General features: G+C 38.0%; 1 protein-coding gene across 4 annotated transcripts in view; it reads left to right on the top strand.

The window, feature by feature from the left end:
• BTBD7 (BTB domain containing 7) overlaps positions 1-12054 on the top strand; it is a 109468-nt gene that overhangs the window by 35226 nt on the left and 62188 nt on the right. The gene's annotated exons all lie outside the window — the stretch shown is intronic.

Below are 12054 nucleotides of genomic sequence, written 5' to 3'. Positions count from 1 at the left end.
CCGCTGAGCCACCAGGGCTGCCCGGGAAGTATCATTTTTTTAAAAAAATATTTTATTTATCTGAGAAAGAGCAGAGCCAGAGAAAGAACTTGCATGCCTGAACAAGAGCTGTGGGGGGGAGGGCAGCAGGAAAGGGAGAAGCAGACTCCTTGCTGAGCAGGGAGCCTGACGCTGGAATTGATTCCAGGACCCTAGATTCATGACCCATGCCGAAGGCAGAGGTTCAACTGACTGAGCCACCCAGGCACTCCCAAAATAACTATTTTTAATAGATGATCATGTTAGCTACTAACTATAGGTCCACACTCTTTTATTTATAATTTGAATTTCCAAAAGTTCTGAAAACCATTTTTTAGGGAGACTCATTTGATGGCAAACACTGATATGACCTGGATTCATTTGGCAATGAAACCTGATCTAAACTAACATAGAGGGCAGCCCCGGTGGCGCAGCGGTTTAGCTCCTTCTGCAGCCTGGGGTGTGATCCTGGAGACCCGGGATCGAGTCCCACATCAGGCTTCCAGCATGGGGCCTGCTTCTCCCTCTGCCTCTCTCTTGCTCTCTCTGAATGAATAAATAAATAAATCTTTTTTAAAAAATAAAATTAACATAGATTAGTTTAAATATTTAATATACTGTGAAATATTAATTTGTTTGATTATGGGGTACTATGCTAAAACTAACTGGGCATGTTTACATACTATACAGTAAATAATTCACATACCTCATTACTTTCTTAAGAAAGAGGAAGAAAGGTCTAAATTAAAGAACATATCCAGCTCTAGAGATTTCTGCCTGATAAGAGATTATGACCCTGTATTCTGAATAATACATTTAAACTGGTAATGGACATTCAATATATTTAATTTGTTAATGGTGGAACTAAGATCAAAAGACAGTATAGTATGTAACACTCAGTAGTTTAATTGTTGATAAAGTTTATTTAACCAGAATGTAGGGAGAATATGTAAAAAGTAGAATAAACTCACTGATTACCTCATTGGTTTAACTGTAAGTAAAAAATATATTATTTAAAATTAGATGCTGGGGCACCTGGGTGGCTCAGTGGTTGAGTGTCTGCCTTTGGCTTAGGTCGTGATCCTGGGATCAAGTCCCACTTTGGGCTCCCCGTGGGGAACCTGCTTTTCCCTTTGCCTATGTCCCTGCCTCTGTGTGTGTGTGTGTGTGTGTGTGTGTGTCTCATGAATAAATAAATAAAATCTTTAAAAATAAATAAAATCAGATGCTGGAGTGGTGTGTGTGTGTGTGTGTGTGTATACACACACAAAATAGAATACTACTCCGCCATCAAAGAATGAAATCTTACCATTTGCAATAATGTAGATGGAACTAGAGGGTATTATGGTTATTATGCTAAGTGAAATAAGTCGATCAGAGAAAGATAATTATGTGATCTTACTCATGTGTGGAATTTAAGAAGGAAAACAGAAGATCATAAGGAAAGAGGAAAAAATAAAACAAGACAAAATCAGAGAAGGAGACAAACCATAAGAGACTCTTAATCATAGGAAATAAACCAAGGGTTGCTGGAGGATAGAGGAGTGGGGAGACGGAGTAACTAGGTGATGGACATTAAGGAGGGCACATGATGTAATGAGTACTGGATATTATATAAGACTGATGAATCACTGATCTCTACCTTTGAAACTAATAATATATGTTAATTAATTGAATTCAAATAAAATTTTTTAAAAGATAAAGGAATAAAATAAAATTAGATGCTGGAGTAGACAGGAGAAGGAAGTTACTAGATAATTTCATTATTGCTCCTAGTAGAGAGCCAGTGGATAGTAGACAAAAAAGAGGGAATTTGGGGTATTGTATGGAAGTGTTAGTAAAGGTGACTTTTATATGCTCATCTGGTCCCAAGATTATTTTTTTAAAAGATTTTATTTATTCATGACAGACAAAGAGAGGCAGAGACACAGGCAGAGGGCGAGAAGCAGGCTCCATGCAGGGAGCCTGATGTGGGACTCGATCCTGGTTCTCCAGGATCACACCCCAGGCTGAAGGCAGCGCCAAACCACTGGGCCACCGGGGCTGCCTCTGGTCCCAAGATTATGGGCAGAGGAATATTAGGGTCATCAAGAGTAATTTGAAGGTTGCAAGGACCTGTTTTTTTTAGAGTGTTTTCAAGTCTGACCTAGAACTCTTACATTTGTGGGTGGAAAAAAGTATTAATGAAGTTACCTATGGAGCAGGGAGTTAGAGTAGACAGGGAGAGCATCTAGTCTTTGAATATATTGTGTTTTGTGGTTTTGACTTTTTTTTTTTTAAGATTTATTTATTCACGAGTGACACAGAAAGAAAGGCAGAGACACAGACAGAGGGAGAAGCAGGTTCCCTACCAGGAGCCTGATGAGGGACTCAATCCTAGGACCCCAGGATCCCAGGATCACGACCTAAGCCAAATGTATTTAATTAGCCAAAGGCAGATGCTCAACCATTGAGCTACTCAGGCACCCCTGTGGTTTTGACTTTAAACCCAACTAAATATTTTACAGAATTATGTAATAGTTAAATTAAAAATGAAATGCCTAAAAATCAAAAGTAACATAAAACTTATCAAATGTTCTTCTAGTTAGTGATATAATCACACAGACTAAACTACTCAAAAAAAAAAAAAAAGAATAAACTACTCAAGTGACTCACATGCATTTGTAGGTAATTGTAGGATATCTTGAGTTGGATAGTATCCTAAGGGTAGAAAGAATTGCAAAAAATAAACATAAAATGATTTTATCATATTGTTGATGGTAGATAGTACTGACATTTTAATTCTCAGCTGATTAGTCAATGAACAGTTGTGTAGGCAACTTTGACATGTAAAAAAGGAGAAACAGAAGAAAGATTGATGAGATTAAGTAAAAGTCTTATAAATCTGAATTTGAGTTAGAAGCATCAATATAAACTCCTATATATGTTTGGATCTATGTATGTGCTTATATAGATATATGTGCATAAAATTACCTGTCTCTATGTACTAAAAAGGCACTTAGCTCCCCTAGCACTCAGATTGTGGTTTCTAAATACCATTTCCCACTGAAAGAAATTAGAGCTTCTTTAAAGAGATGGTTGAGGGGCGCCTCAACTCAATTGGTTAAGCATCTGCCTTGAGCTTAGGTCATGTCATGATCTCAAGGTCCTGGGATCAAGCCCTGCCTCAGGTTCCCTGCTCAGCAAGGAGCTTGCTTGTCCCTGTCCCTCTGCTCCTCCCCCAGCTCATGCTAGCTCCTCAAATAAATAAGTAAAATCTTTTTTTTTTTTTAAGAGTTTTATTTATTTATTCATGAGAGACACAGAGAGAGAGAGGCAGAGACACAGGCAGAGGGAGAAGCAGGCTCCCCTCAGGGAGCCCAATACAGGACTCAATTCCTGAACCTTAGGCCCCGAGGGAACCTCGGCCCTGAGCCAAAAGCAAAGCTTAATAACTTAGCCATCTAGGCATCCCAATAAGTAAAATATTTTTTAATAATAAAGAGATGGTTGATTCCAGGTCTAAAGCAAGAAAATAAAAGATATGTCTGGAATGAGATGTAACCCCAGAAAGCAAAGAAGCTACAAGAGACCAGTAGGATGTGTCATAAGGTCCCAGGAAGCAATTTGAATAAGTTTCCAGTGTCCAAATATGGGATAATTTGAGCCTCAATAAGGATAACTGCAAAGGATTGAAACCCATCAAATATATTTAGATCCATAAATCTCCTTTAATCTTGCTGCTGATGATCTTTAGAAAATACTGGGAAGTTCATTGCTTTGAAAATTAGTAAATAAAGGTAAGGAATCATTGATTATTCTGCTTCTTCTACACAAAGTATGTATCAGAAAACTGAATAGTTGATTAATTTCTCTTTCAGAAGTTTTCCAGCTAATGAACAAAGAAGGGATGATAGAATATCACCATGTTGCAACTCCTCATTAATTAATGACCCTAGTTGGTGATCATTGGTAATTGTTAATATCACAGACAGAGAAGTAGACATTTTGTACCTATTGTTGGAATTACACACCACCACCTGTGGAGTAGTCTTGAGAAAATAAGCTTTAAGAAGTATAAAAATGATCCTGAATCTGATCAAGTCACTAGTTCTATCAATTACAGTAAATACAGATCCAGAGGAACATACTAAACTATATCATGGTGATGCATTTGGCAAAATCCACACCTGGAAACTCTAGATAATCTGATTTTTTTCAACAACAACAACAACAAAATGGCAAGAGGGGGAAAAAGAATGAGTGAGTGAAGGAACCTATTTAAGAAACATAGTCATGCAGTCACAATGTATAGACCTTATTTGGATCCTGAGTCAAACTAAGAAGAAATAACCTAGTTGGAGAAATGTGAACACTGAGTGGGAAGTTCATATTATGGAATTACTATTCATTACTTTAGATGTAATAATGGTACTACAGTTGTCCTTGTATCTTTTCTCTTAGAGATGTATAAAGATATATTTACAAGTGGAATAATATATGCTATCTGGAATTTGTTTCAAATAATCCAGAGGGATTGCGTAGAGAATGAGTTGGGATATAGTGATACAAGACTGCCACAGATTGGTAATTATTGAAACTTGGTGATGGAATGAGATTGTTTTACTATTCTCTTCTACTTGTATAAATTTTTTTCTTTAGTACAGAAGTTGCAAAAGTATCTTCTGCAAAGAAGAAAAAAACAATAGGAAGGATTGAAAATAGAAGCATAGACACTAGGGAGGGTTGATGTTTATGGAGTATAATCCACAATCCAAAAACTTTTAGTGTTCACCAACACTGCAGAACACTGAAATTAATTTAAGATTGTCCCTTAACCTTCATTGAGTGATAAAGTAGAAACTAACAATTTAAGACTTGAGTAGCAAGAATTGTATGCAGTAGATATAGAGAAGCTTAAAGAAGACATGGCTGTTCTCCTTGGAAAGGTTGATACGGGACTGAAGACTTGAGATGCTTTCTTATTGAGACAAAAACAGTAGGTTAGAGATCAGAATGCCTAGGATCTAGTTTTGGCTTTGTCATTTTACAATATATTTTACTTTGGATAAGTCACTTCACCTTTCTGCCTTCCCTGCCTCATTCATCAGTCAGAGAATGAAGCCTATCCTGTAATGTGAGAATAAAATGAATTGCTGTGTGAAAAGCACTTTGTAAACTGTATGGTCCTCTTATAAAATACTCCCACTATAGTTATTAAAAGAATATAAGGAAAGGCAAGACATTGTTTTTGTTTCAATGGAGATTTTTCGACTTTTTAAAAATTATGGTTAAAAATACATATAAATTAATATATATATATATGTATTATATAAGTAACATATTTACCATTTTAACTAGCTTTAAGTGTATAGTTCTGTGGCTTTAAGTATATTCACATTGTTGTGCCAACATCACCACCATCAATCTCCAGAACTTTTTTTCTTTCCCAAATGAAACTAACCATTAAATACTAACTCCTCAGCCCCTGGTGACCACCATTCTACCTTCTGTCTCTATGATTTTGACTACTCTGAGTACCTCATATAAAATAGGATCAGGGATCCCTGGGTGGCTCAGCAGTTTAGCACCTGCCTTTGGCCCAGGACAGGATCCTGGGGTCCCGGGATCAAGTCCCACATTGGGCTCCCTGCATGGGCCTGCTTCTCCCTCTCCCTGTGTCTTTGCCAACCCCCTCTCGAATAAATAAAATTTTTAAAAATAAATAAATAAAATAGGATCATACAATTTGTTCTTCGTTGACTGGCTTATTTTACTTAACATAATGTCAAGGTTTATGCATATTGTAGCAGGTATCAGAATTTCCTCCCTTTTAAAGGCTGAGTAATATTCCATTGTATCTTATGTATCATTTTGTTCATCCGATTATTTGTCAATGGACAGTTAATTTGGCTCCACCTTTTGGCTATTGTGAATAATGTTGCTGTGAAGATGGGTATACAAATAGCTGTTTGAGTCCCTGTTTTCATTTTTTTAATAGCCAGAAGTGGAATTGCTAGATCATATGGTAATTCTGTGTTTAATTTTTTGAGGAATAAGTATGGGTTTTTAAAATAATTGTGTATTTTGAAACATCCCAAGAATGTCATATTTAAGGCTGTGTATATATCCTATAATTCAGGGGAAATGTTGGGGGGTTTTCCCTCCCAAATACTAGTACAGTTTTTAAATCACAGTCTTCTATGAGGCTTAGATTATATCCATTGGATCTGAGAGACAGTTTTTGGATTGAAAAGCTTGAAGAATAATTACAAACACGTCTTTTATTTTTAAAAAACTGATTTCATTCAGCAGTTTTTAACTCAATACTTCATATTTGTCAGGCATTGTTCTATGTGCTGAGAATTTAATGTTGACTAAATGAAATCCTGGCTTTCCTGGAGCTTAGTGTGAGGCTATTAGCAAAAAATAAGTATATAGTTTCAAGTGCTGCAAAGTGATGTAGAGAAAAATAAGCTGAAGAAAGGGGATAGAGAATGATGGGCTGAGATGGCATGTTATTTTTTAGACGATGATTAGGGAAAGTCTCTTTGAGGGCATGACACTTGAGCAAAGATCTGAATAAAATGAGGACATGAGGGGATCCCTGGGTGGCTCAGTGGTTTGGTGCCTGCCTTTGGCCCAGGACGTGATTCTGGAGATCTGGGATTGAGTCCCACATCGGGCTCCCTGCATGGAGCCTGCTTTTCCCTCTGCCTGTGTCTCTGCCTCTCTCCCTCTCTCTCTCTCTCTCTCTGTGTTTCTCATGAATAAGTAAATTAAAAAAAAAAAATGAGGACACGAACCATTTGAGGACTTTGTGGGAAAGTTTTCTAGGCATAGGGAATAGCAGGCCCTGAGGTAGGGGCAGGAAATGTAAAAAGACGAAATCAGAAGTCAAATGAAGACCTGTGTATCTCAACCGGTATCTAGTACTCATCTAAAGAAATGGGTAGGTTTAAGATATCTTATTAGAAAGAAAAGTAAGGGAAAACTTAAGATGGAAAAATGTTAGGGAAATTTATTTGTATATTCTGTTAATGATTCTAGAAAATATATATCTATTCATTTGTGAGGTGAAAGATGCTGGCAAAATATTACTGCTGACAAGACATTCATTCCAATAATGATTACCACATGGAAGACATATCCTCTTCCTCTAAGGTATAATTTTCTTGGCACAGTGAACCCGAAAGGTATTATCTTTGTTCAGAGAAGGTAGAAATGAGACTGATAAAGAGAATGTGTTTCAAGAAGTGATGTCTAAAAATCTTAGTTAATAAAATGTTTTAATATCCAGTATATCAGGCAGCCCCGGTGGCACAGCAGTTTAGCGCCGCCTGCAGCCCAGGGTGTGATCCTGGAGACCCTGGATCGAGTCCCACGTTAGGCTACCTGCATGGTGCCTGCTTCTTCTTCTTTTTTTTTTTTTTTTTTTTTTTTTTTTTTTTTTTTTTTTTTTGGTGCCTGCTTCTTCTAAAGCCTGTATCTCTGCCCATCTCTCTCTCTCTGTGTGTCTATGAATAAATGAATAAAATCTTTTTAAAAAATATCCAATATATCTTAGTGATAGCATATATGACTATTACACAGATAGTATTAGGAGAACACATGGACTCAGACATGCTAAGGATTGGAAGAGAACTTCAGTATCACCATTGTTTCACCAGGCACTATGCAATAATGCTGTTATGCCCAAAATGGCCTTAGGCCTCAAAAAATGAACAGTGTCAGGGCACCTGGCTGACTCAGTTGGTAGAGCATGTGACTCTTGATCATGAGGGTATGAGTAGAAACCCCACATTGGGTGTAGAGTTTAAAAAAAACCTGTCACTTCTTAGATGCTCTATCTTTGTGAACATCGATAGGACCTTTATAAATCATATCCCCAGTCAGAAATAAATGAATTATGGAGTGCCTGGGTGGCTCAGTCAGTTTAACATCCGACTCTTGATTTTGGCTTGGGTCATGATCTCAGGGTCATGAGATAGAGTGCTGTATCAGGCTCTGCATTCAGTGGGGAGTCTGCTTGAGATTCTCTCCTTCTCCCTTTGCCCCTCTCCCCTACACATTCTCTTTCTCTCTCAAATCTTTTTTTAAAAAGGGAGTAAATGAATTGCCAATCTCCAAAGAATGCCATATTGTAGTATGTATTTGAGTGTTACCTCTAGAGTTGAAAATATTAGTATTAGGAAGCTCTTGTTTTCAGACTTCTTCCTTTACATCTGCTCTGTTTGCATTACTTCTTCCTTGGTATGTCTCTCTGGAACCCCAAACCTGTTATCCTTATTACTCCCAGTTCACCCATAAATTACATGTCCTGTGTTTCTTCTTCATTTATAGCATTGCTAACCACCCGGTCATGCAAGGTAGAGACATGATCATTCCCTTTTTCCTTTCCATTTATCCCCTCACCAGTTTTGTGCTATGTTTTATAATAAGGATTATCTTAATTTTTTAGTATAGATATCTTAAGCAAATGCGAAATAGTGTTTTAACATGCAGAAACTGGACCTAGAATATATGTTTCAGTTTTATATATCTGGACTGCAATATCCTCTTCCTGTGTTTCTATTACAGCAAGCGGGTGGCACAGGATGAGCCATGGGGTTGAGGAAAGAGATAGGAAAAATTTTTATCACAGTTCCAAGAAAGTCTCTACTAAACATTATGAGAGTAAGAGTTTTGTCTAACTTTCTACTTCTCGTTTTACCTAAGAGGCGTTTTTTTGTGTCTCTGCTAAAGGTCCTTCATAACTGACATTTCTCAAAACTTGTTCATCATCAAACCCACTTCTTCTACTGCCACCTCCATACAAGATTCTTTCTATAGACTTCGGAAGATACTTAGGAGGAACACTCTTCATTCGTCATGCCAACAAAGTTTCTGTAAGGTTCAGAATGGAGAGGCCCTCATTAAGGCTAATGTCCCATTATAGATAGCTTGCTATCCCTTTTCACTGAAAATTTAAAATAATAGGGTTTTCTTCTATATATATGTACTCTCTTAGTCTGAGCCGTGTGAGGAAAAATAAAATTTTAGTACAGAATTCTCTCTAACTTATAAACTGTTATTATCTTCCAATTTATAACAACTTGAATAATTTGTGGGACCATTCACGTGACTATTCCCTTGATGATCTAGTACTTTAGAATTTGATGCCTTTAAGAAGACTGCCTTGGATGAGGATACCTTTGAGTATTTGGCCTCACGTTTCTGTTTTGTTCTGTATTCTGCTTTTTTCCATGTGGAGCCAAAGTCCCATAGCTTACTGTCGGGCTCACTCAGCATGTTTTCCTATCTCTCCAGCCCTACTGCTGGAGCCCACAGAAACTCATCAACAAGAAATACGTCTTGTATTTTTTGTTTGTTTAAAATTTTCATAAGTTCGTTTTCAGAAAATGTGAGATATTGGCTTTGAATGGAATTTATGAGAAATTCCGTGTTTTTCTTTAAATTCAGTTGCTTCAAATATATTGTCTGGTTTCAGTTCTATTTCTCTGTGTACTTCCTTTATAAACTCAAATCTAGATTCAGATTTTTTTTTTTAAGATTTTATTTATTTATTCATGAGAGACACACACACACAGAGAGGCAGAGACACAGGCAGAGGGAGAAGCAGGCTCCGTGCAGGGAGCCTGATGTGGGACTCAATCCTGGGTCTCCAGGATCACGCCCTGGTCCAAAGGCGGCGCTAAACCGCTGAACTACCCAGACTGCTTTTTAATACACCATTAAGCCAACAGTAAAAACAGTTGTCCCTGATTAAAATTGTGATTTTATTTATTCACCCAAATATTGTATACTTAGCTCAAAACTAGTCTCCCTGTCATGAACACAAAAGTACCAAATTGCACCATTATCTTATAATACAGTTGATTGGGCAGTTCTGTAATCTGTCTTAGAGGGCCTCGTAATCATTTCCACCTTTGGGTTACAGGCCCTTGTTCCTAGCTGTTGGAGAAAAATTTTCCCATTCCTTTGAGAGGTACATCAGTCTGGGGATATAGCTACTAGGAGAAGGCAGCAAAGGCTTGGGTGTCAAGGATGGCTGGGGCCACGCAGCTCCTGCTCTGGTTGCTGTGGATGTTACTACTCTGGCTCAGGCTGCCCCATCAGGTCTCAGTCACCACTGCCAGAGGCACAGACAAGGGGAATAAGCAAAAGCCCAGGAGCTGAGAGTCAGGCTTCCAAACCTTTTCAGCCCTATTACCCATTTTTCCACCAATTACTTCAGGAGGCTTTTATTCTGAGGTTTTAGGTCTAGATGAAGCATTTTGTTTGTTTGTTTTTTTAAGATTTTATTTATTCATGAGAGACACAGAGAGAGGCAGAGACATAGGCAGAGGGAGAAGCAGGCTCCATGCAGGGAGCCTGATGTGGGATTTGATCCCAGGACTCCAGGATCACGCCCTGGGCCAAAGGCAGGCGCTAAACCGCTAAGCCACTCAGGGATCCCTAGATGAAGCATTTTGAATGTGAGCCCTGAAGTAAAGGATACAGAGTAAGAGGCTTATTCACATCTTCACTCTGCAGCCACATGGGTCCTTTATCCACCTCTTTCTAGGAATTGGCCTCAGCTTTAAATGTCGAGACACTGAGTATTTCAGGATACCTCAACATCTCTAAGATGTAGAATGAGAATTCAGGCCAGGTCAGACCTGGCACAAGACCAGGCCAGGCCCGTCATGAAAACCCTTATGATGGGCTACTTCTGCTTTCCACTGTCAGTCCATATTATCTTATTTAATTCTTAACGTGAAGCACGTTGATAGTGTCCTCATTTTAGGGATTAGGAAGGCTAGGTCCTTATTTACTCTTTCCTGGACTATAGCAAGAATCCTCTAATAAGTCTTCCTGCATCGAGTATCTTCTGCCTTCAGACCATCTAGTAGTCTTTTAATACAAATACTAAGTGTGCTTCTTTCCTACTATTTTTTTTCTTTGTTCCAGTAGTTCCCCCATTGTGTTCTGAATAAAGACTCAACACTTCAGTGTGGAATTTGAAGCTTTTTTATCCAACTCCTACCCATGTACTTTAACATATATACTCCTTAAGGCCTTAGACACATTATTTATCAATGTTAGTGATAATAGCTAACATTTATTTGTCAAATGTATCATCTTTGTGTTCTTTGGTAGATGGTAAAAAAGATAAAGCTGCTGAGCACATACCGTTGGGAAGCATACAGTTCAGTGGAAATGTAATTATGCTGCAGTATTAGCCAGATAATTGAGGTGTGGGGCTGGGGTGGGACACTGACTGGGACTGGAGTTACTCCCACTTATTCATCCTTTTTTTTTATCTACGTTGAATGCCCTTTCCTTTTTTACTTGGTGCACTCCTGTTAATTCTTGAAGGTCTGACTCTAAACTAGGAAGCCAAAATAGTAGCCTTTCTTTTAATTTCATGAGGAATCCTCCTACTCAATATATAACCACTGCTATATTCCCAGGCCTATCAAAGTGCCTTGCACATGTCAGGTGCTCAGAATTGGATGGGTGGATGAATGGTTGATCAGGCATAAACAAGTGTTGTCCTGCCATCAAAGAACATGCAGTCTAATGTAAATATTCAGAAAGGCACTTTTGCTCTGATTTTATAAGCTACCCTTTCAGTTAAGTCATTTTTTTTGCTTTATATGAGAGATCCTTTTAAGTGCCAAAAGTAATACTGTCAGGTGTGTACTCACTTCCCATTTCTGGAATGGAACTATATTTGTCTGCTCTGGAAATTTTTCCTTCAAACGTTTGGGGGGAAATTTTTGCAAAGATAACATTGTTCATAGATAAAAAGCCTGAATGTCAAGCCCATTTCTGGAACTTACCAGTTCTGTGACATTGAGGAAGTAACTAAGCCTTCCATGCCTCATTTTCCTAACCTCCCAGTTTTTCCTTATGCAAGGGGGAAATAATAATAGACCCACACCTCACATGAATGAAGAAATTAAAGGATTAATGCAGGCACACTGCTTAAGAATGGTTGGCTTATAGTAGTTAATAGTTACGATAATTGTAATCATACATATATTTAGTCAGATTTTTATTTCTATAAGA

The sequence above is a fragment of the Canis lupus genome, chromosome 8 (genome assembly GCF_011100685.1).
Source record: "Canis lupus familiaris isolate Mischka breed German Shepherd chromosome 8, alternate assembly UU_Cfam_GSD_1.0, whole genome shotgun sequence".
Taxonomy (NCBI): Eukaryota; Metazoa; Chordata; class Mammalia; order Carnivora; family Canidae; genus Canis; species Canis lupus.
The sequence above is the reverse complement of the archived record's forward strand: the minus strand, read 5'-3'. Positions and strand labels throughout refer to the sequence as shown.